Genomic DNA, 21,156 nt, shown 5'->3' with positions numbered 1-21,156 from the left:
AAAAAAAAAAAAAAAAAAAAAAAAAAAAAAAAAAAAAAAAATTGTGCCTTTGTTGAACTTAGATTCTAGTGGGAGAGGCAGACTAGAAGTGAAATAAACTGTATAACCTACCAGGTGAAGGTGTTATGATGAGAAGTAAAGCAGGGAAGGGGTTTGGAGGTACCTGGGTATTGCAATTTTAAATAGGATTGTCAGAGAAGGCCCCACCCAAATGACATTTGAGCAAAGATGAAGGAGATGAGGGGGCGAGCCATGCAGGTAACTGCGGAATAAGGGCAAAGCCAGAGGCAGGAACACACCGGGCTTTTTCAAAGGGCAGAGAGGAGGCCAGTCTGGCGAGAGCCAAAGGAGCAAGGTGGAGAATATTCGCAGATGAGTTTACAGAGGTACTGAGGGCCGAGGGTACAGTGCTTTGAGGGCCAGTAAGAATTCTGACTGTTGTTGAGTTTGGTGGGGGCCATCTGAGTGGAGTGACATGATCTGATTTATATTTTAAAGGATCACCCGGCTGTCTCCCAAATGGACTGTAAGCAGATAAGGACAGAAGCAAAGAAAGAGACCATTCAGAGGCTACGACAGCAACCCAGGTAAGAGATGATGGTGCTTGAAGCAGGAAGACTTCTTCAACTCCAGGCCAGGGTAGGCGCCTCCCCTCAGCCCTTTAGCATAGCATTCTCCCTCTACTGTAACTGTCGGTAGGCAATTTGTGGGCAACATCCATTATCTGTCTTGCTCATCACCCTAAACCCAGCACCTAACAGTGTCAGACACATAACCTGCGCTCCATAAATATTCGCTGAATGAGTTGAATCTGCTTGGCGGAGGAATGCTAAGTGAGAAATGAAACAACATTCCTGGTTCACAGGACCCACCCTGGGGCTGTTTCCATGGAGTCACCAACAGATGCCTGTAATCCCAATCCAGTGCTTACCTGGGAGACAGACTGTAGTGTCCACAGGCTCTAGGCCTAGCCTGGCACATGACGGTGCTCTGAAAATATTAGCGGACGGTATGAGGTCAAGTGATGTGCAGGAGGGTACACACCTAGTGAGGCGGAGCAAGGATGTGTCGAGCCCCACGCTGGGCTCTACCCTCCACCTGGAGCTTCCTGTTTAATCTCCAGGGCCTCGGTAGTGTCAAACTCAGAGCAGGGCTCAGTCTCCAGAATGAACTGATGGATGGGCGTATGGATGAGTGCAAACACCATTTGTTACGGAGAAGCCTGGAATCTTCCTCACCTGGAGCCCATCATTCTGTGACCATCGCCTTCCTCCCCACCCCACCAAGAAGAGGCCGGGAAGCCATCGTTTCTGGAGCCCTAGAGACCCCAAGTCCCGTAGACAAGCTTCTGAGGCCCCCCACTTCCGGCTGTCACCCCTTCCCCAGGTGTCCCCATTTCCTGGGGTCTCTCTCCTTGGGTCCCTTCACTTCCGGTTATCCCTCCCTCTCAGGGGTCCCTCTCCCCGACCCCCATGACACACGGACGGGCTCGCGGGCACTCACCGGCCCGGCTACGGGGCGGAGCGCGGGTCAATCGGCAGCGGGAGCCTCGTCCGGCAGCACACGCAGAACCGACCCGCACTCCCTGCCCGGCCGGCCCGGCCCCTCGCGCCGGAAGTGACGTACGCGGGGCGTGGGAAGGAGAGTCGCCGCCCGTAAATGCGCATGCGCAACATCTCGCCGCAGTGCCGGCCCTCTGTCCCCACCTAGCGGCCAAATCTGGGCTCTGGAGGAATCAGTCCTGCGGAGAGGCTAGTTGGGAGGTCAGGGAGCAGGAGCCGCTTTGGGTGTACACATGGGCTAAGGGAGGCCCAAGGAAAGAAGCCGCCGTTTCCGAGAACATGGCTCCCTGTACCTGGTGTTTTACATCCATTGCCTTATTACACCCTCGTATTTATGGAATCCCCGTATTTCATGGAGGGAAACTGGCAATCAGTGAAGTAAAGGGCTTCCAACCCAGACCAGCATTCCAACCCTCTGAATTAGCATTCCCGGATTCTTCCCTCAGGACTGGCTGCTGCAAAGGGGGAGATGCCAGTCTAGAGGACATCTGTCTGTAGCTGAGGTTACCTCTGGCCTCAGTTTCCTCATCCGTAACACGATTCTTGCTTTGAAATCCCTGTTGAATGTTTGTTTCCTGCTTTGGGGCTCATAAAGCCCTTCAGAAAGTGGTAGCTTGAAAAAGGCTTTGCTGCGCCATCCCCATTCATTAAAATCCCCTGCACCATCACCACCCCCACCCCCCACTCCCCACCAACATATTTTGTGAACTGCAGCTTTGAGACAAAGATCCCAGGTCACTCTTTCAAGCAGAGTAAAGACACAAAGCCAATTCTAGAGAGAAATTCTGTGGTCTGGGAGAACTGAAAGCCCAAAGGCGTATCTAAGAGATGACCTTATACAATTTTTTTCTGTCTCCATCCCAGAGGCCAGAGGAGCTCTAGGGAGATGGGAACTGACCTAGGAGGGCCGTAAAAGCATGGCAGTTTCTAATCAGATCCCAGATTCTTAGAGAAAGTGGGGGAGCCTGGGAATCCTAAGTTTTGACTTCTGCTCTGGCCCCACCACTTCTAGGATAAAATACAGAACACTCAGTTAAATTGGAACTTCAAATAAACAATTTCTTTTTAAGTGTAAGTATGTCTTGTGCAACATTTGGGATATACTTATACTAAAAAATTTATTACCTATCAGAATTTCAAATTTAACTGGACACCCTGATTTTTTTTTTGTTTGGTTTATTTTTCTCCCTCCATCTATGTATTTGTTTCCTATTGCTGTTATAACAAATTATTGTTATGTGTCCTGCCTCCCTTTTATAAAGATTCCTGTGATTACTTTGGGCTGCCCAGATAATCTAGGATTATCTCCCATCTCAAGATTCTTAACTTAATCACATCTTCAGTGTTCCTTTTATCACATAGGTAAGATATTAACAGGTTCCAGAGATTAGGACAACACTATCTTTGGGATGCCATTATTCAGCCTACCACATTCTGGCAACCCTGTTCCCATCCATGTGACCGTAGCCAAGTCACTCAAATTTCCAAAGCCTCGGGTTCCTCATTGGCAAAAAGCATATTAAATAAGATCATAAGAAGAAACACCTTGCCCCTTGCCAGGCAAGCGGTAAGTATTTTTACAAATGACAGCTCTGGTGGCAAAGGGCAAGGGAGGATCCTATCCGAACCATGCTGTCCCTAGGGACGGTGGCTCAGTCGGTTAGCATCAGACTCTTGATCTTGGCTCAGGTCATGATCTCTCCATTTGTGAGTTCAAGCCCCTCATCAGGCTCTGTGCTGACAGCATGGAGCCTGCTTAAGATTCTGTCTCTCCTTCTTTGCCCCTTCCCCACTCAGTCTGTTTCTCTCTCTCTCTCTCTCTCTCTCTCTCTCTCTCAAATACACTTCAAACCATGTTGTCCTAGTCATTGGGATAAACTCCTCCACCCAGACCCAGGACCCATTGGTGGTACCATTCAGGTTGCAATCCCAGATACTGCCAGCAGGAGGAGAAGAATCTAGGTCTAGAACCTGGTCTCAAGGGCAAGGGAAGGGTGCGCAGGACAAGATTCAGAGATGCCCCGGAAGTCCCTGCCCCATCCTTCATTGGAGGGCTATTACTTTTGGTTCCTCTTGGTGTTACATATCATGGAACCAAGTTATCTCAGGATTAGAAGAGTCTCAGATAATTAACAAAAAGAGTTTTCATATTTCAAAGGATTGTATACACCAGGTACTGTACTAAATAGTTTGCTTGTATGATTTCAATTATGCCTTACTACAACCCTGTGAACAGCATGCTAGGATTGTCCTCTGTACAGAGGAGGAAACATCTTTCCCTTTTCTCTATACAGAAAGGGAAAGCCACTTGTCTAGGGGCTCAAGATAGTCAATGAAGGAGCTGGGTTTGAGCCCAAGTCTGTGTGACTTGGCTCTGTATGACAGCCCCAAATTTTACTTTGCCTAAGAGGTTACTTTGCCTCTTTATTCTTACAGGTTGGGAAGCAGGCTCAGAGAAGAAGAAATTGCCCATGTTCATATGATGACTCCATGGTGAGCTGAGATTTGAACTTCTGTCTTTGACTTTTCTGCACTGGACACTCAGAAGTAACACACACTGAACAACCCTCCAAAAGGTCCATTTACTCATGGGTAAAATGGAGGGCAGATGGTCCCCAATGTCTAGGGGACAGAGTTCTGGTACATTGCATCGTGACATGTCTGTCTGTTCACTTGTGATGACCACCCCACCTGAGAGCAGAAAAATCGCCAGAGGAAGGGCAGCTTGCTCTGCATCTTGGTTTGGAGGGCTGCATACATCCTGCCCTCCCAGCTTCATCCAGTCTCTGAAGAAAGAAGTCTCGGCATTGGGTATGTGCTAGAGGCTGCCCGAAATGCCTGAGCTGTCACTGTTTTCAAAGCATGTGATTCACAAAACATGTGATTGTCTGAGCTAGGACAATCTCCTAGAACCAGTTTTAGTATTGATTCTAAGCCATCGAGGCTATCAAATGGACAAACCAACCCGATGATAGTATAATTTCAGCTGCAACAAAGCTAATCATTGCAATTGATTAAAATGCGTCAAATATGTTTCAACAAGTTCATATGATATTCAGCCAAAACACTAGCGGATCACCTTCTGAGAATGGCATAGAAACATATTCTTGGAAAACTATGTAAATAAAAGAAAAGGATCAAGTACTTGTCCCACATTTCCTATAGGAACTGTGCCACTGGGTGACCAAGTAACAAATTAAAAAAAACATCTAATAAAATTACTACAATTAATGCAGGAAAGCAAAATGATACAATATTGCTCTTTTGCAAGCTGCCATGAATTAGTGTATGCAGCCATTGTACAGAATAGCAGGTAATATCAAAAAAGAGCAAACTCTAGCCACGTATGTGCTTCTTGATAAAAGAACCCAGGCCTACCTATAATCACACGAGAGGGATGGAAACTGGGTCTGACTCAGCTGCTAATATACAAGGAATGCAGAGGTCAAAGGGCCATGTTGAACTGTACTGTGAGGATCTGAGAGACAAAATCCAGACTTTGAGAAACTCTATGAGTCAAGCAGCAAAACAGATAAATTGCAAGGAAAAGAAAGAGATATAGGGGGAATCTATGGCTTAAAACACACGCTTAGTTTCTTCTAATGGGCAAAACAACTACAATATCTTAGGGATGCACACTCAAATGATCAAGCAAGGAAATAATTACTCTAAAAGTCAGGCTATATTACTTTTGTGGGGAGGGCTATGATTGAGATGGGGTGCGTGGAGGGGCTCCTGGGGTCACTAGAAAAGTTTTATTTCTTGACCTGGGTGTTGCTTACGAGGGTGTTTGCCCCGCAAATAATCACTAAGCTACAAATTTAATTTGTATGATTTTCCGCATCTGTGATTTGTTTGATAACACAAAGTTTTTAAAAGATGAAAACAGAACTACCTACCTCACTCTGTGTGTGTGTGTGTCTGTACATACATATTTGAATATATGGCTTCTGATACATAGTAGGTACTCAATGAATGTGAATTCTCTTCCATGTTAATCCTGTCAAACAGCCTTACCAGTGTGATTTCAGCACCATTACTAACATGTGTGACTAATCACAAATAGTTAATGCTTATTAAGTGATTATTACTGTTCCCAGTAACATCTCATCTAACTGCATCCTCGTAACCCTATTATTTTTATTCCTGTTTTACAGAGAAGAAATGGAGACTCTGAGAAGTCACCTGTGGTCACGCAGAAGGGGTACGCTGGGTTTTGAACCGAGGCAGCCTGCCTCCATGCTCCATGCTGTCCCCCACAGCATATATAATGTACTGGTCCAGCGCCCCTGTTTGCAGGAATAACCTCCCCCTGTCGAGGGCCTGCCGATGTGTGTGCCATCCCCTGACACTCTACGTGAATCGCACAACAACCCTGGCAGGTGCAGGTACTTGTTGGTTTGTATTTGAAAACCGGACTCAGAGAGGCCAAGGAACTTGCCCAGGGTAAATGGCAGTTGTGGGGGGTGGGGGTGGGGCAAAAACTGTGGATGGGGAGGCTTCATAGTCTTTGGCCCTTGGGATTCTAAGGAACAAAATGTTCCACACTCTTCAACAGATGCTCATCTGATGGACCTGACCCAGTCTGAGGTCATGGGTTGCCCAACCAGCCGTCCAGAGCCTGACTTGGCTTGAGAAGTGTCCAGACCAAGGCCGGGAGAAGTCAAGGGCTTGGCAAGCACCAGACATGCCTGACTCCAACCAGGGGGTCATGTGAAGCTTGTGACCCGTGGGCCCAGCATGCCTCAAGGAGACAGAGACTTCTGTTACTCTGTGTGCCAGGCTTTTTGCTCACAAACCTTGGAATCAGGGCCCAGAATAGGGCTGGCCACCTCTCTGAGCTTAAGATAAAGACTTGCATGGGGCTAGTTGTGCTGTTTTCCCACAAGAAGTGAGAGCCCAGCTGTGTTTTTCTGGTCACACACTGATTTTTAAATCTGAGTCAGCATGACTGCTTGGAGGTATGGGCTGTCCTATCTATTCCCAGGGGCCCCAGATCCCAGCTGGGCTGAAGCATTTCCAAAACAGGGCCTGGAATGGTAAGGGACCAGCAAGGGTGGAGATTCCGTTTCCCCTACCCCACCAGGACCAGCTTAAGAGCACAGCCAGCCCACCCTCCACTGTATTATTTTTTTTTAATATTTTTATTTATTTCTGGGAGAGAGAGAGAGACAGCGTGAGCAGGGGAGGGTCAGAGAGAGAGGGAGTCACAGACTCTGAAATAGGCTCCAGGCTCTGAGCTGGCGCCCCCCCCCTCCACTGTATTATTAACATCCAGCAGTACTGAGTCCTTACCAAATGCCAGGCACTGTTGCTACACTCTTTATATATATTCACCCCACCAATCTTGTGGAGATGCTATCACATAGGGGCTCTTATGAGTACCATTGGACAGGTGGGAAAACTGAGACGAGGAAAGGAAAACCACTTGTTAGCGGTCACCCAGAGATGGAGTTGCAGGTCTGTGATTGTGGGATCCTAGAGAGTCAGTTCTGGCAACCCTATACATTTTTTTATGTTTTTATTTTAGAGAGAGAGAGAGAGAGAGAGAGAGAGAGAGAGAGCGTGAGCAGGGGAGGGGCAGAGAAAGGGAGAGAGAATCCAAAGCAGGCTCCAGACTCTGAGGCATCAGCACAGAGCCTGATGCAGGGCTCAGACCCACAAACCATGAGATCATGACCCGAGCTGAAGTCAGAAGCTTAATCGATTGAGCCACCCAGGTGCCTCTCATTCTGGCAACAGTATAAATTCACTATGTCACTCAGCCCTCATAATAACCCTGCTGGGTATTGTCATCTTCATGAAGATAGGAAAAAACAGAGGCCCAGGGAGGTGGCTATGACTTGTACAGTGTAGCTCAAAAGCTCTGTCGTGACAGCCAGTGGTAACTTTTCAAGAGCACAGTCCAAAGCCCACAGCTGCTAAAATTTGGCCGCGACCACTTAAAACCCTGATATGTATTATTGCCCCTACATCCACCCGTGGTTCTCCTGTGGTGGGGAGAGGGGACAACAACCCTTTGGTGGCCATCTTTTTAGAAGAGGGGAATGGAATGATGGGGGCTCTCGAGGGGGGTACAATTTGAAGACTTTATTGTGTGGCTCCTGTGTGGGTGCCCAGGGGTCTGATGTGGGCAGGGGTAGTATCTAGAGGTTGGCAGAAATGGGCTGCCCGGCTGCCCTGGAGAAGGAGCTAGAGAGTGTGGGTGTGCTGAGGTCAGCCCGCACTCCCAGTGCTCTGTGTGTTCCCTCCGGGCCTGCCTGAGCAGGGAGTGCCTTCAGGGAGTCAGCTTGGGTCCTGTCTCCTCGGGTCTTGTGGAAGCACAGAGGAGTGGTAGCACCAAAAAGCTAGGGTTGGGGGCACCTGGGTGGCTCAGTCAGTTAAGCGTCCGACTTCGGCTCAGGTCACGATCTCACGGTTCGTGGGTTCGAGCCCCGTGCTGGGCCCTGTGCTGCCAGCTCAGAGCCTGGAGCCTGTTTTGGATTCTGTGTCTCCCTCTCTCTCTGACCCTCCCCTGTTCACAGTCTTTCTCTCTCTCTCAGAAATGAATAAAACATTAAAAAAAAAAAAAAGCTAGGGTTGGATGTCAGGTTCCTAGGGCTGAGAAAGGAGTTGCTAGGGACCCCTAGGAAGAGAGGTGCATCCATCAAGGTCAAGGGTGAGAAGGGCCAGTGGCATTGGCCATCCCCATGAGTCTACAACAGCATCCCATGACAGAAAAGTCCCATTAAAATGTCTCTTAGATCCAGAGAGCTCAAAGCCAGCCAGGATGGTGACAGGTCAAGTGAGACCCTTCCTCTCCCCTCGCCATCTCTCCCCAGCCCCCTCAGCCCCACCTGTGGGGACGGGGATGAGAAAGAGGGGATCCACCTTCCCACCTTCCTCACCTTCTCCACCACAGCGGGCTGCCAGCCTCAAGCAGGACCAAGCTGGCTGAGGGGAGAAGCTTTAAACCCAAATCAAGCTGGGAGTTGTGATTCATAGCTTTACCAGACATTCTAATTTCTAAATTGCTACTGTGTTTGTGACCTAAAGTGATTATAGACTTGTCTGTTTCTTGAGAATGAGCAAAGCAGAAAAGTAACGGGGGATGAGTTGTCACCTGGTGGCAAAGAAAATGTCGCTTTACCAAATTAAGAGGGACATTGGGAGACAAAAACTAAAGGTGTGTCTTGATTATGTCACAGGTCGGGTTTGTTCAACATGCTGCTTGCAGAGAAATGGACAGTTCTCCAAAACAAGCTGGAAGTGAATGTTCCAGACGCTCTGGAGTTTGGTTCGTGAGAAGTGTGTGGGTACCTCTGGGAACCTCTGGAGTCCTTCCTTACGGGGCCAGCACACCCCTCTGCCTAGATGCTTCCGTTGTTGGTGTCTAAGGGCTTACTGTGTCTCCTTCTCCTGAGCACTATGGCCTCAGAAGTCTCCTCGCCTGAGAGATTATCTTCCTCACCCACAGAGTGGTTCACAGCCGACAGCAGACGTACAGACGTACAACAGGCCAGCCCCCTAGCAGGACTTTATGCTCAGTTCCTTCCTATCCTGCTTTCCTCCTTCCCTTTCAGTTTCCTCCATTGATAAATCACATGTACTTGGGGTGTCTGGGTGTCCGGCCTCAGGTCAGGTCATGATCTCACTACTTATGAGCTCGAGCCCCGCGTCAAGCTCTGTGCCAATAGCTCAGGGCCTGGAGCCTGCTTCGGATTCTGTGTCTTGTGCTCTCTCTGCCCCTCCCCGGCTTGCTCACACACATGCGCTCTATCTCTCTCTCTCAAAAATAATAAACATTAAAAAAACTTTTTTTTTAAATCACATGTACTCAATCCCTGCCTCAGGCTCTGTTTCCAGGGAACCTGGCTGAAGATAGTCCTGACCCTCAGGAGGCACTTTTGTGACTGGGCCATTTTGTTAGTCAAGTACACCATTAGCAAGTCTTCTGGAGCCCAAATCAGACCGACAGAGGTTCAAATCCCAGCACGGCCACTGAAGAAGAGCTGTGTGACCTTGGCCAATGACTGCCAGAGGCCAAGCCGGCTCCGGCAGGTCCAGGGGTCCCTGAAGGATGGACGGTGTTGGCAAGAGAGAGAGAGTGAGAGAGCCCCAAGATTCTTTTTGATCACCAGGCAGGCATCTCTGTCCTGTCTGTTTTTGTGTCTTTATTTATAGGTTCAGCAACAAGATGAAGTCAGAGAAAGGAATTTCTTACAATGGGAAGCCTTTTGTGATAACAATAGTAGAATTATTCCAACCAAGGAAATAACAGAATGTTCTTAGTGAAAAATAGGATAACATATAGGTCAAATTGTATATAGATAAGCTAGGAGTATTTTGTCTGGCTCTCAAGAGGATGAATGTTTCTAAATTGGTTTGTTTGTGGAGACTGACATGGGGACCCTGAATGGGTCAGTCTTTTGCCCCTGGGTTATGTTTTAGCTACTGTTATCTATCCTCATCCCAGCTGCCAATGTAAGAGAGGGTGTTTGTGGAAAGTAGGCCTTGAGGAAGGGACTGTTATGCTTCACCAATTAGCAAAGATATATGTGGTAACTATGTTTTGCTCTTAACCCCAAAATGGGCCCTTGGTCTCAGGGCCAGGCTCAATTGTAATTCTTGTGTTCTTAACCCCCTAAGTCTCGGAACTGCAAGGCCCATAGGAAGAGCCTTTTGACAATCACCCACAGAGCTTTCATCTAAAATCTCTTTTGTAAAGGCAGGAATATGCTTTTCCTTATGAGGTATCTGTGTTCAGAATATGGGTCTGATACGGAATATTGTGAGGCCTGGTCAATACCAGCAGGCTTATATCCAACATGAGCCAGCAGTAGCAGAAGGAGATACCAGTTTTCATTTCTCATGGCAGGAGCTGCAAACGTTGTCACTTCCTTGCTGTGATTGCCATCCAAAGAGGCCCGTGTGGCTCCCGGCAAATGACTGGTTACCACACCTCAGGTTTCTCATATGTAAAGTAGAAAGAAAAAGCTAGCCCGCTCACCCCCAGGCTTTCTAAGGCTCAGCCACTCACAACACCCAGCATAGTGCTGACGCCTTCACTGCGGCTCTGGCTTTCCCTCCAGGCTGGGAGCATGGACCCCACACCAGGGAGGCAGCGTTTTACCATCCAGTTTGAAGGTGTGTCCTGAGGGAAGGCCAGACCGTGGGACAGCTGGACTCAGCTGTAATAAGAGCCAGCTGTCAGGAAACATGGGCGACCTGCTAGTCCCCATGCTGCGTGTTTGCCTGTGTGCTACCTTCACCGCCTTTCACAGCTGCTATGATTACCTCCATTTTACACAGAAAACGCTGGGCTCCAGAATGGCTGAGGAGCCACGAGTGGGGTCCACAGGTTAAGAAAGGCCAGGGCATCTAGCTAGAACGGCTAAGATCGAAAAGACTCACCCTGGCAACTGAGACTCTTGAGCCTGCTGGTGGGGACGCAAGACAGTGCAGCTACTTCGGAGAGTGGTTTGCAGCGGCTTCTGAAAAAGTTAAACATACACTTGCATGACTCAGCAGTGACACTCGTAGGCACTCGCCCTCGGGTGAGGAGAGCGCCTGTCACTCAGAGACGTGCACACGAATGTCCTTAGCAGCTTTATCTGTAATGGCCCCAAGCTGGGGAAAACATGTTCTTTTCCAGGGAAATGTGGTAAACGGACTGATACACATATAATAAATAAAACGAGCAATGAAGAGGAACAAACTATTGGTACGTGTAACGACCGGGGTGAATCTCAAAATAATGATGCCCAATGAAGGAAGCCAGATGAAAAGAGTACACGTTGTATGATTCCATTTCTATAAAATTCCAGAAAATTTAAAGTGATTTATAGTGAGAAGAGAAAGTACTCCATGGTTAGCATGGTGGCATGGGGCTGGGATGTGGCAAGGAGCAGATGGTTTACACAGGGGCACCGGGAAACTTTTGGGGTGATGGGGATGTTCAGCACCTTGATTGTGGTCGTAGGTTCATGGGTATGTACATATGTCAAAACTCGTCAAATCATGCAATTTTTAAATGTTTATTTATTTTGAGAGGGGAGGGATGGCAGAGAGAGAAGGAGAGAGAAAGGGAGAGATTGGATCCCAAGCAGGCTCTGCACTGTCAGCATGGAGCCTGATATGGGGTTTGAACCCACAAACCATGAGATCATGACCTGAGCCAAAATCAAGAGTTGGACGCTTAACCCGACTAAGCCACCCAGGACCCCCAAATCATGCAGTTTAAATAGGAGTTGTTCATTGTACATCAATGATACCTCAATATTCCTGTTTTTTTGGTTTGTTTGTTTTTTTAACTAGAGAGTGGCACAATTAGTTTTGAAGCCACGCATGTCTGCTGTGAAACCACTCAAGAGCTGGGGGTTGTTAGAAGCCCTCCTTTCTTGGCTGGAGACATAGAGTCAATCGAGATGATATCACCTCCAGGAAGACTTCCATCCCTTCCGTGGTGAACTAGGGCTTTTCAGAAATTGCCTCTCCCATGGCCTTGGTCTACACTGCCTTCTACCCACCTTTGGGTTGTCAGTGGCTCCTTTCTCCACTCAGGGAAGCTTCCCTTGTGTTCTCCCCCATATTGTCCTTCAGATATGCTGGTGGGGGGCCCAGCACCAGAATCAGACCACCTGGGTTTGAATCCCAGCTCTGCCGTTTATTTTATTTTTATTCATTTATTTTTTTATTTCTAGGAGAGAGAGAGAGACAGCGTGAGCAGGGGAGGGTCAGAGAGAGAGGGAGTCACAGACTGAAACAGGCTCCAGGCTCTGAGCTGGCTGTCAGCACAGAGCCCGACGCGGGGCTCGAACCCACGAACCGCGAGATCATGACCTAAACGAAAGTCGGATGCTTAACCGACTAAGCCACCCAGGCGCCCCCAGCTCTGCCGTTTACACCAGCTGTCTGACCTTGGATGGTTCCTTTACTTCTTTGAGCTTCAGATGCCTCATCTGAATAATACTAGAAGCTACCTCAAGATTGCCTCTAGGATCAAATGAGAGATAGTTCATGTTAAAACAATTAGTATAGGGCCTGGTGTGTAATAAAGCACTCAATAAATGTTAACTATTATTGATCTTCACCTGGGCAGTGGCTGCTGACTGTTTAAGTTTCTCAGCCTTTGAATCAAGTACTTACCGCCCCAGCTTTATTTATTGACATGGAAAGATGCCCAACGCATACTCTTAAGGGGGAAAAAGCAGGCTACAAACAATCTGTGCCTCACAGATCATTTTAAGGATTAAAAGGGGACGTATATCTCCTTCCTTGCATGGTGTCTGGCACATAGGAAGCGCTCACTGAAAGCTGCAATGACTGTTGATGTGAAAGCATTGTGTAGCCTGTCCAACGCTACTTTCAAACATGATCGTGTGAGTTCCTGGGAACAAGATGTTCGCAATAGTGCTCAGACAGTGAAATATAGGGACGTGTGCATCCCCTTCTGCCTTCCTTCTCACAAACTTCAGGAGACTACTCTGGGCAGGGCTAGAGTTGGACTTGGGACCCATCGGTCTGATGTGAATTTGGGTACTTTCTTCTGCGCCCGGGAGCAAAAGCAAAGCAAAGCACTGCTCTTCAGAATTGAGACTCCAAATGTGGGTAACAGGTATTCCTTGCAGTAACTGAGGTGCTGTGACAAAATTAGACACTTGAGGGCACTCCAATCAATCTGCAATAGAGAAAAATCACAAAAGGGAGTGATCATAATAACACAAATGTTGTCACTTTTAACAGTGACTTCCATTTATTGAGTTCTTAATATGAGCACCCCTTCAGATGCTATTACTAAAGATTTTCTAAATAGGGTGTACTGCTCTTTAAAATTTTTAAACCTTTTTTTTTTCAAAGGAGTCATTATTCACAAATCTTATAAAATGTACAAATATTAAATGTATAGCTTGGTGAACTGTTACAAGTGTGTATACACAGGTAATCCCCATCCAAGATATAGCATTTTTTAAAGCTTTATTTATTTGTTTTGAAAGAGAGCATGTGCAGGAGAGGGGCAGAAAGAGAAATCTCAAGAGAAATCTGCACTAACAGTGCAGAGCCTGATGCGGGGCTTGATCCCATGAATTATGGGATCCCGACCTCTTGAGCTGAAATCAAGAGCAGGACACTCAACCAACTGAGCCACCCAGGTGCCCTGACACATAACTTTTCTTACAGCCTCTCTATCTACTCCACCACCGGCAACTGGTATCCTAACTTCTATCACCATTTATTCCTTTTGCTTGTTGTTGAACTTCATATAAATGGAATCATACATATATAATATTTAGAGTTGCCAGGTTTAGCACATAAAAATCCAGAATGCCAGTTAAATTGGAATTTACCCTGGGAAATATTTATGCTAAAAAAAATCCATTGTTTATCTGGAATTAAAATCACCTGAATAGCTTGTATTTTACCTGGCAACTCTAGTATCTCCCACACCTGGCTCCTTCTGGCAGACTTGTGCGATTCCCTCATGTGTGGTTATTGGTGATTTACTCTTTTTCATTACGGTGTAGTATTCCACTCTACAAATATACTTCCATGTATTTACTGTCTCTACTGCTGCTGGGAAGGGAGGGTCACTCTTAGAAAGGCACTATGGGCGCCTGGGTGGCTCAGTCGTTTCAGCGTTCAACTCTGGGTTTTGGGTCAGGTAATCATCTCACGGTTCATGAGTTTGAGCCCTGCATCAGGCTCTGTGCTGACAGCGTAAAGTCTGCTTGGGATTCATTCTCTCTCTGCTCCTCCCCTGATTGCTCTCTCTCTCTCTCTCCCTCTCAAAATAAATAAATGAACTTTAAATTTTTTTTAAATAAAAAATAATTACAATAAAGAAAGGTACTATAGAATAGTGTTCAGCAGGTGCATCAGAGGCCTTGGGGATTTGAATTCCAGCTCCACCTCTTACTACTCATGAGACCTTAGCCAAGCAACAATCTCCCTCAGCCTCTGCTAGTTTAACTTTAATACGGGTTAATCATAGTACCTCAAAGAATGTTGTAAGGTTTAAAGGGGATATTACCACTTGGAGATATAAACCATTTAGAAGAGGGCCCAGCACACAGTTGGTGCTCAATAAATGTTGCCAGAGTCATTGTACCCATTAGACCCAGGAGAAAACTGAAGTTTGGAGGTGTAGGTACTTGCTCAAAGTCACATATCTAGTAAGTAACAGAGCCCTTTTGTCACTGATACTGGCTACATTTGAGTCCTTTATTCATGCAACAACTTCTGTTGAGTATCTACTGTGCACCTGGCAGTGTTTGAGACCTTGAAGTCACACAGGGAGCAAAACAGCGAAACCCCCTGCCTTTATGAAAGATACTTTGATAGGAGAGCTATTATTGCTGTTTGCCTGCAAGGTGCTTTGCCTGTGCTTATTAGTTAAATGAAATACTGTCTGAAAAGCACTTACCATGAAGCCTCACCCGTATTACTGTTCCAGACACAGCAGCTATTTGCCAGATTGAAGCACTCTCTGTGGGAACACTGTGTGATGGCTATGAGCCGTCCCATTTTACAGATGGGAAAACTGATGCTTTGGAGATTAAGGCACTGGCCCCAGGGGACACAGCCAGTACTGGCAGAATAGGAATTCAAAGTCATGTCCCCCTGATTCCAAACCCTCTTGAGTTCCTCAATGCTTGTTTCTCAGTATTGAGCTCTGCCTCTGGAGTCTAAATGTTAGAGGTTCAAGTCTCAGCTTTGTGACCCCAGAGAAGTGACTTGCTGTCCGTGAGCCCTGGTTTCAAATACCTTAGGATTGCCTTAGGATCTGCAGAAAGCTCTCAGTGCGGATACAGACAGAAAATAAATAGCCACTAGAGGGCGCAAGTGTGGACCCACAGTGAGGAGGGGGCTCTGGAATGTGTGAGCAGCTCAGCCCTTAAATCAAAACCTTACTTTCATAAACGAGCTTATAGACATGGAAAGGTGCCTAGAATATCTTGTTGGGTATATTTTAGAATCAGATTCTAAAACCTCAAGCAGGTGTAGTGCGCGTATGCGGATCCCGTCTGAGAAGGATCACTTAGCACTTGCTCTGCATCGGTGCTGTTCTAGTTGTTTCCTCAGTTAGTGCTCCTCACAGCCCTGGGTGCCAGGTGCTGCCACTGAACACTTTTGCAGGTTAGAGAAACTGAGGCAGAGGAGAACTAACAGCTGGCTGGCGACGTGGTGGCTTCAGAGGCAGTGTTCTTGAGCACTTAGCTCTCCTACCTCTCTGGATGGTAAAATTTGGGTGTTTTGAACTTTGAACTTCCCTGCATTATTTGAGCTTTTGTGACATGTAGTTTTGTTTTTATAAAAACAACAATACACGAGGTTTCAAGGAGAGTTTTTGATATTTTTAAGAATTAGATGTGAACTCTCATAGGGACAAGCCACTTCCCGGTCTTTTTCAGTGGTGATGAGATCACAGTCCTTGGACTTGGGAACCCAGGGTCCAGCTCTTATGTCCACCTACCCCAGGGTCGGGGTGTCTATTCACCACCTTCCTCCCAGCAAGGGCCCTGGCACGTAGTAGGCCCTCAGTAAATGTCACTGGCTATAGTGGGAATGAATCACTGTGTCCCCTGGATCTTGCCCCAACTCCACCACCCAAATCTGCTCCCTACCTTCCCCTGGGGCCTTGAGAATCAGCGAAGGAACTGAATCACCACAACTTGCTAACACTTGACGTGTTTTTAGAAGCAGCAGGAGACACAAGATACAACCAGTTGGATGACCCAGACAGATGTGGCCCATTGGGCTGGGAGGGCATGGCCGTCTGAGAGCCCCCAAATCCCTGCCCAGGCTGCTAGGAGAGGAAGGGTCTACTGGGAGTTTCCTGCCCGTGACCCCACTCATGACCCTGGTTCCTATCACCCCAGCCTCTAAAAGACTGGGCCCACAGGGCCATAAATTCTTGCTATCGTTAGTCAGTATCTCTATAGCTCAGGCTGTTTGCCAGGAGCCCTACAATTATTTTTATCACTTAGGAGTCCTGTAATTATTTTTTATCACTTTTTTTCTCACAGAAGCCCTGCAGGTAGGGTTATTTGTACTGTCTTTTGGTCTGGAGTTGGGAGAACCCAAGTCCTGGACGGTTTCTGGCTTTGCTCCAAGCTCCAGAGAGGGTCAGTGTTTAAACTCACAGCCCCTCCGTGTCCAAACTGGAGCTTTGTGTGAGGCCAGAGGCTGTAGGAGAATCGGAGGTGGAAACTGGGAACCACTGGGAGCCAGGGAAAGGCTTTAGGCTTGGCTACTGCTAAGCTGTATGACCTCGGGCAAGTCACTCAATCTCTCTGTGCTTCAGTTTCTTCATTAGTCAAATGAGGAAGTAATAATAGTACCCATCCCATACGTTAGTACATATACACGGTCAATCACTGTGGGGTTCTACTTGACCTTGAGTTGGAACCTGGATTCTAACGTCAGACCCTTGCCTACTGGTTGACTTGGGTAAGTCTCTTGCCCTTTCTGAGCCTCAGATTCCTGATCTGTAAAATGGGTATCTTGCCCGCCTTATACCCTGGCTTTCTTGTCCTGGGTCGCATCAGCCCAACCTTCTAGAAGCCCTCCAACTGCCAAACTATTCCCCCTGCTTGGAGCTAAGCCCAAGCCTCCCACCCCCAGCTCTGCCGGATCAAATCTCCATTATCTTCTCAGGCATCCTTCCTTCTCTCCAAGCCTCCCTTCTTGTGGTCACTTACTCAATAAATATTTATTGAGCACCTACTATGTGCCAGGACTATAGTGGATAGTAGGTAAGACAAAGTAAAGTCCATGTCCTCATGAAGGGGAAGTAGACAAGAAACTAAGAAGAGATTAAAAACAGAACAGAACAAAACAGAAAAAAAACCAAGGCAATTACAGACAGTATTAGTACTTCATAAGGGAAAATTCTAGTGGGGGAAGATTGTTTTCCAGAAGGCCTCTCCAAGGAGACACTCGGGTTAGAACTAACAATTTATTTGAGAGGCACATGGCACAAAATTCAGGCAGTACACATCACCCACACAAAGAGGCTCTTGTATTGCCAGTTTCTTGGGAGTGAGTGACATTTGGGGTGAGCGACATTTGTGGCAACATCTGAATCACAAGAAACAGTAGCCATTTGAAGATGTGGGAGAAGAGGAATCCACGCAGAGGAAAGGGCAAGTACAAAGGCCCTGAGGCAGGATCCACATGACTGGAGGGAGGCAGAGAGGAGAGCCGAGGCGATGAGGGTCTAGGCAGGGCTGGTGGGGAGGACACGTGTCACTCTGAGCGGCGTGGCTATAACTCTCGAGTTGGGGGTAGGGTAGAGGTGAGGTCTTCTGATTTGTTCTTTATAAAAAACACTGTGGAGAATGGATTTAGGGGTCTGAGTGGGGCAAGGAGACCAGCGAGGTAGCCACCGTGGAGCTGGGGATGGTGAAGACCAGGCCAGGGTGGCCGAGTGGGGCCGTGAGTGGGTGGTTTGGGGGGCAGGGTGGAGGCCAGCAAGGGTCCCTGGCCCATGCTCTCGAGACTGCTGCCACTGTTGGTAGTTCCGTCTTGGTGATTATTGGATGAACGTCACACCCTGTAACCTGGCACAGAGTGGCTGCTTGGACATGTTTGCCGAAGAGATGACTAAAGATGAAAAGGCCCTTTGTAAATGGAGACACGCCCGTGGAGAAATGGCTGCGGTGGCTCCTGCGTGCTCCCTCGGTCCCCAAGCACCGGCACTCCCGGGCCACCCGTCGCCGCGGGTGAATCACCCCCAAAGTCGTCCTGCCACGCGGAGCCGCTTCTGAGAGGCAGCATTTTAGAACCTGAAGCTTCCCGTATTTTCAGTGTAAACCACTGAAACCCTTTACCCACGAAACCCTGATATGTCAAATGTGTCGAAAGTTATTTTTTATAACTTCAAACACCGAGGACTTGGGTAAACAAGATGAAGAAAACAGACATGATTTTCAACACAGATATTCTTATGCAAAGCAGTCACCGAGAAAAGCGGAGCTGTTTTATTAACCACCTTAATTTCAAGTCAGGGCATCCCTGACCATTGCTTTATTTGCATTTATCCATCAAAGAGCCATCAGACGCCTCCTGCAGGGAAGCCAGCTTCCCAAATCCAATTATTCGAGCATTTGGTTTCCTTTATATCAAAATGCAATCCTGCTTCCTCCAGACAACTATTTCCAAATGGTAACAATCTGTGTACATGTGTGCTTTGCGATTTTTATGTAATTTTAAAAACACACATTTTTAAAATGCACAAAGCCCAAGCGGATAGCTCAGTAATCATCACAAAGAGAACGCCATCACCACCACAGTGTCACTGGCCCCCAGTAGAAGAACTAGAACCCGGCCAGTCCCCTAGAAGCCCCACTTGTGCCCTCTTTCATTTCCTCACTACCTACCCCTTGACAAGAGTAACCACAGTCCTGACTCCTAACACCCTCCATGAATTTGGTCTGTTGTTGAACTTTATAGAAATTGGAATGTAGAGGGGCGCCTGAGTGACTCAGTCTGACTTTGGCTCAGGTCATGATCTCGCGGTTCGTGAGTTCGAGCCGCGCATCAGGCTCGATGCTGACAGCTTGGAGCCTGGAGCCTGCTTCGGATTCTGTCTCTCTCTCTCTCTCTCTCTCTCTCTCTCTGCAACCGCCCCCCCATTCTCTCTCAAAAATAAAAAAAATATTTTTAAAAATTTTTAATTAAAGAAATTGTAACGTATAAGTGGTATTTGTGTCTGTCTTATGTTTGTGAAATTCATCCATATTTTTTATAGCTAGAGTTCATTCATTCTCATTGCTGTATTCTGTCCTATTGTATGAATATGCCAGCATTTCAAATAGTGACTTTTTTTTTTTTTTAACAGCTCCTGCGGCATAGTGGGCAGGGAACTGGGTTTGACCCATAGATAAGCTTTGTTTCATGGACCTGGTCTTTTTGTTTTGTTTTCACTAAATTCATGGCTGTGAAAGGTGGATGTCTGGCCTCTCTTGGAAGATCTGCCATTACTGGGCCCTCAGTTTCGTGTGCCCAGAGCAGAGGGATGGCTGCTGTCGGTCACTATGGACATTCCACTCCCATGTTGCCACAGTCCCCACCACCCCTGTGGCACCACACCCAGACCCACCTCACTCACCAACGTTACCCAGCTGGTCCTGTAAATATCTGGGTCTTCCACTCCAGCTGTGCTTCAGCAGAGGGGGTCCTTCATTCTAATGTCTACACAATGAGAGGACTTGGCAGCCCAGGTTAGAATATAAGTGACTCCACTGGGTTAAACTTTGGAATGCACATCTGAGTGTCCCCCAAAATGTATTATCATTATTACCATTTCAAAAGTAATGTTTTAAAAGTATATTTCCATCATTGTCGTCATCATTACTATTACCATTATCTCATCTCAAAATCTCTTTTAAAATATAGTCATATGTGTAATAGAGGTCATGGTTAAATATGGGTGCTCTGGACCCAGACCACCTGGAATCAAACCATGACTCTATTACTCAGGAGCTGTGTAACCTCAGGCAATTACAGAACCTCTCTGTGCCACTGGACAAAGAGGAATACTAATAACATTTCTCTCACTGGGTTCTTATGAAGATTAAATGAGATAATTCTTATAAGGTCATTAGGAAAGCACCAAGCACATAATAAGTATTCAATATATGTTAGCTATTTATCATTTAAAAAATTTTTAAGTTTATTTATTTATTTTGAGAGAGAGACAGAGTAAGCAGGAGAGGGGCAGAGAGGGAGAGAGGGAGAGAGAATCCCAAGCAGGCTCTACACTGTCAGCGTGGACCCCGATGCAGAGCTCGGACTCACGAACTGTGAGATCATGACCTGAGCCAAAACTAAGAGTCAGACGCTCAACCGACTGAGCTACCCTGGAGACCCTACAGATTTGATTTTGAAAATAGTATGAGGGTCGCATGCTGTGGAACCCCTAAAGCATCCCTTATGATATAGTTTCTGCAAAGACCCAATCTTGCCTATATGTTGCCCATATTACAGATGTCCAGAGGTGCAAAGGAGCCTCCACTCAGTGGCGCTCCTCCCCAGCCCCCACCTTGATGCTTCTCCTCAATCACTTCCTCCAGAAAGCTGATAGATACTGTTACTTTTCTGCCCACCAGGCACTAAGTAACACACTGAGTGTTTTCCATTAATTTTATTCTGGCAATCATTTTAGGAGGTGGGTTCCACTGTGATACCTATTCGAGACATGAGATACTTTCTTGCTTTCTTGCTTTCTATCCCACCCGCCCAGCCATATCTCTGAGCCTATCATTCATTCATTATTCATTCATCCTGTACATATTTGTCTAACCATGGTTTCCTTGGAACTTCTGTCCCAGGGAAAACCAGCCAGGTTCCCTGGGTCCTGTTTAGTCACTGAGTCTATTCCCTTGTCTTCTGTGGCCTATTTTAAGACATTGTTGAAGGATTATTTGATTCAATCAGTGAGCCACTGGGGCTATGTAGCAAATGACACAGAGAACCTGCCCTCAAGAACTCAAGTCTAGTGAGGGACCCAGCTGAGTGGGTTCTCTCCCCACTGTACAGGGGATAGCTTGAAGACAAAGGCTGGGTCCCTTCATCTCTTTGCCATTAAGAGCAGGCCAACATCAGGCATGTA

At 47.0% G+C, this 21,156-nt stretch overlaps 1 protein-coding gene and 1 long non-coding RNA gene across 5 annotated transcripts in view; one reads left to right on the top strand and one right to left on the bottom strand.

Moving 5' to 3' along the window:
* Positions 1-1,594, bottom strand: part of TTPAL (alpha tocopherol transfer protein like) — a 14,693-nt gene extending 13,099 nt beyond the window's left edge. For 2 of the 4 annotated variants that reach the window (XM_077765270.1, XM_077765271.1), the window contains exon 1: positions 932-1,594. The gene's annotated coding sequence lies outside the window, so the exon portion shown is untranslated. The remainder of the gene's footprint in view (positions 1-931) is intronic. The other 2 variants (XM_077765267.1, XM_077765269.1) reach the window with 2 other exon arrangements.
* LOC144232434 (uncharacterized) lies at positions 262-5,944 on the top strand. The gene is made up of 3 exons (XR_013335394.1): positions 262-587; positions 3,999-4,055; positions 5,720-5,944. It is a non-coding gene; the product is annotated as an uncharacterized LOC144232434 (long non-coding RNA).
* Positions 5,945-21,156: the final 15,212 nt, after the last annotated feature.

The sequence above is a fragment of the Crocuta crocuta genome, unplaced genomic scaffold (genome assembly GCF_008692635.1).
Source record: "Crocuta crocuta isolate KB4526 unplaced genomic scaffold, BGI_CrCroc_1.0 scaffold477, whole genome shotgun sequence".
Classification (NCBI taxonomy): Eukaryota; Metazoa; Chordata; class Mammalia; order Carnivora; family Hyaenidae; genus Crocuta; species Crocuta crocuta.
Note: the sequence above shows the minus strand (reverse complement) of the source record. Positions and strands in the feature narration are given on the sequence as shown.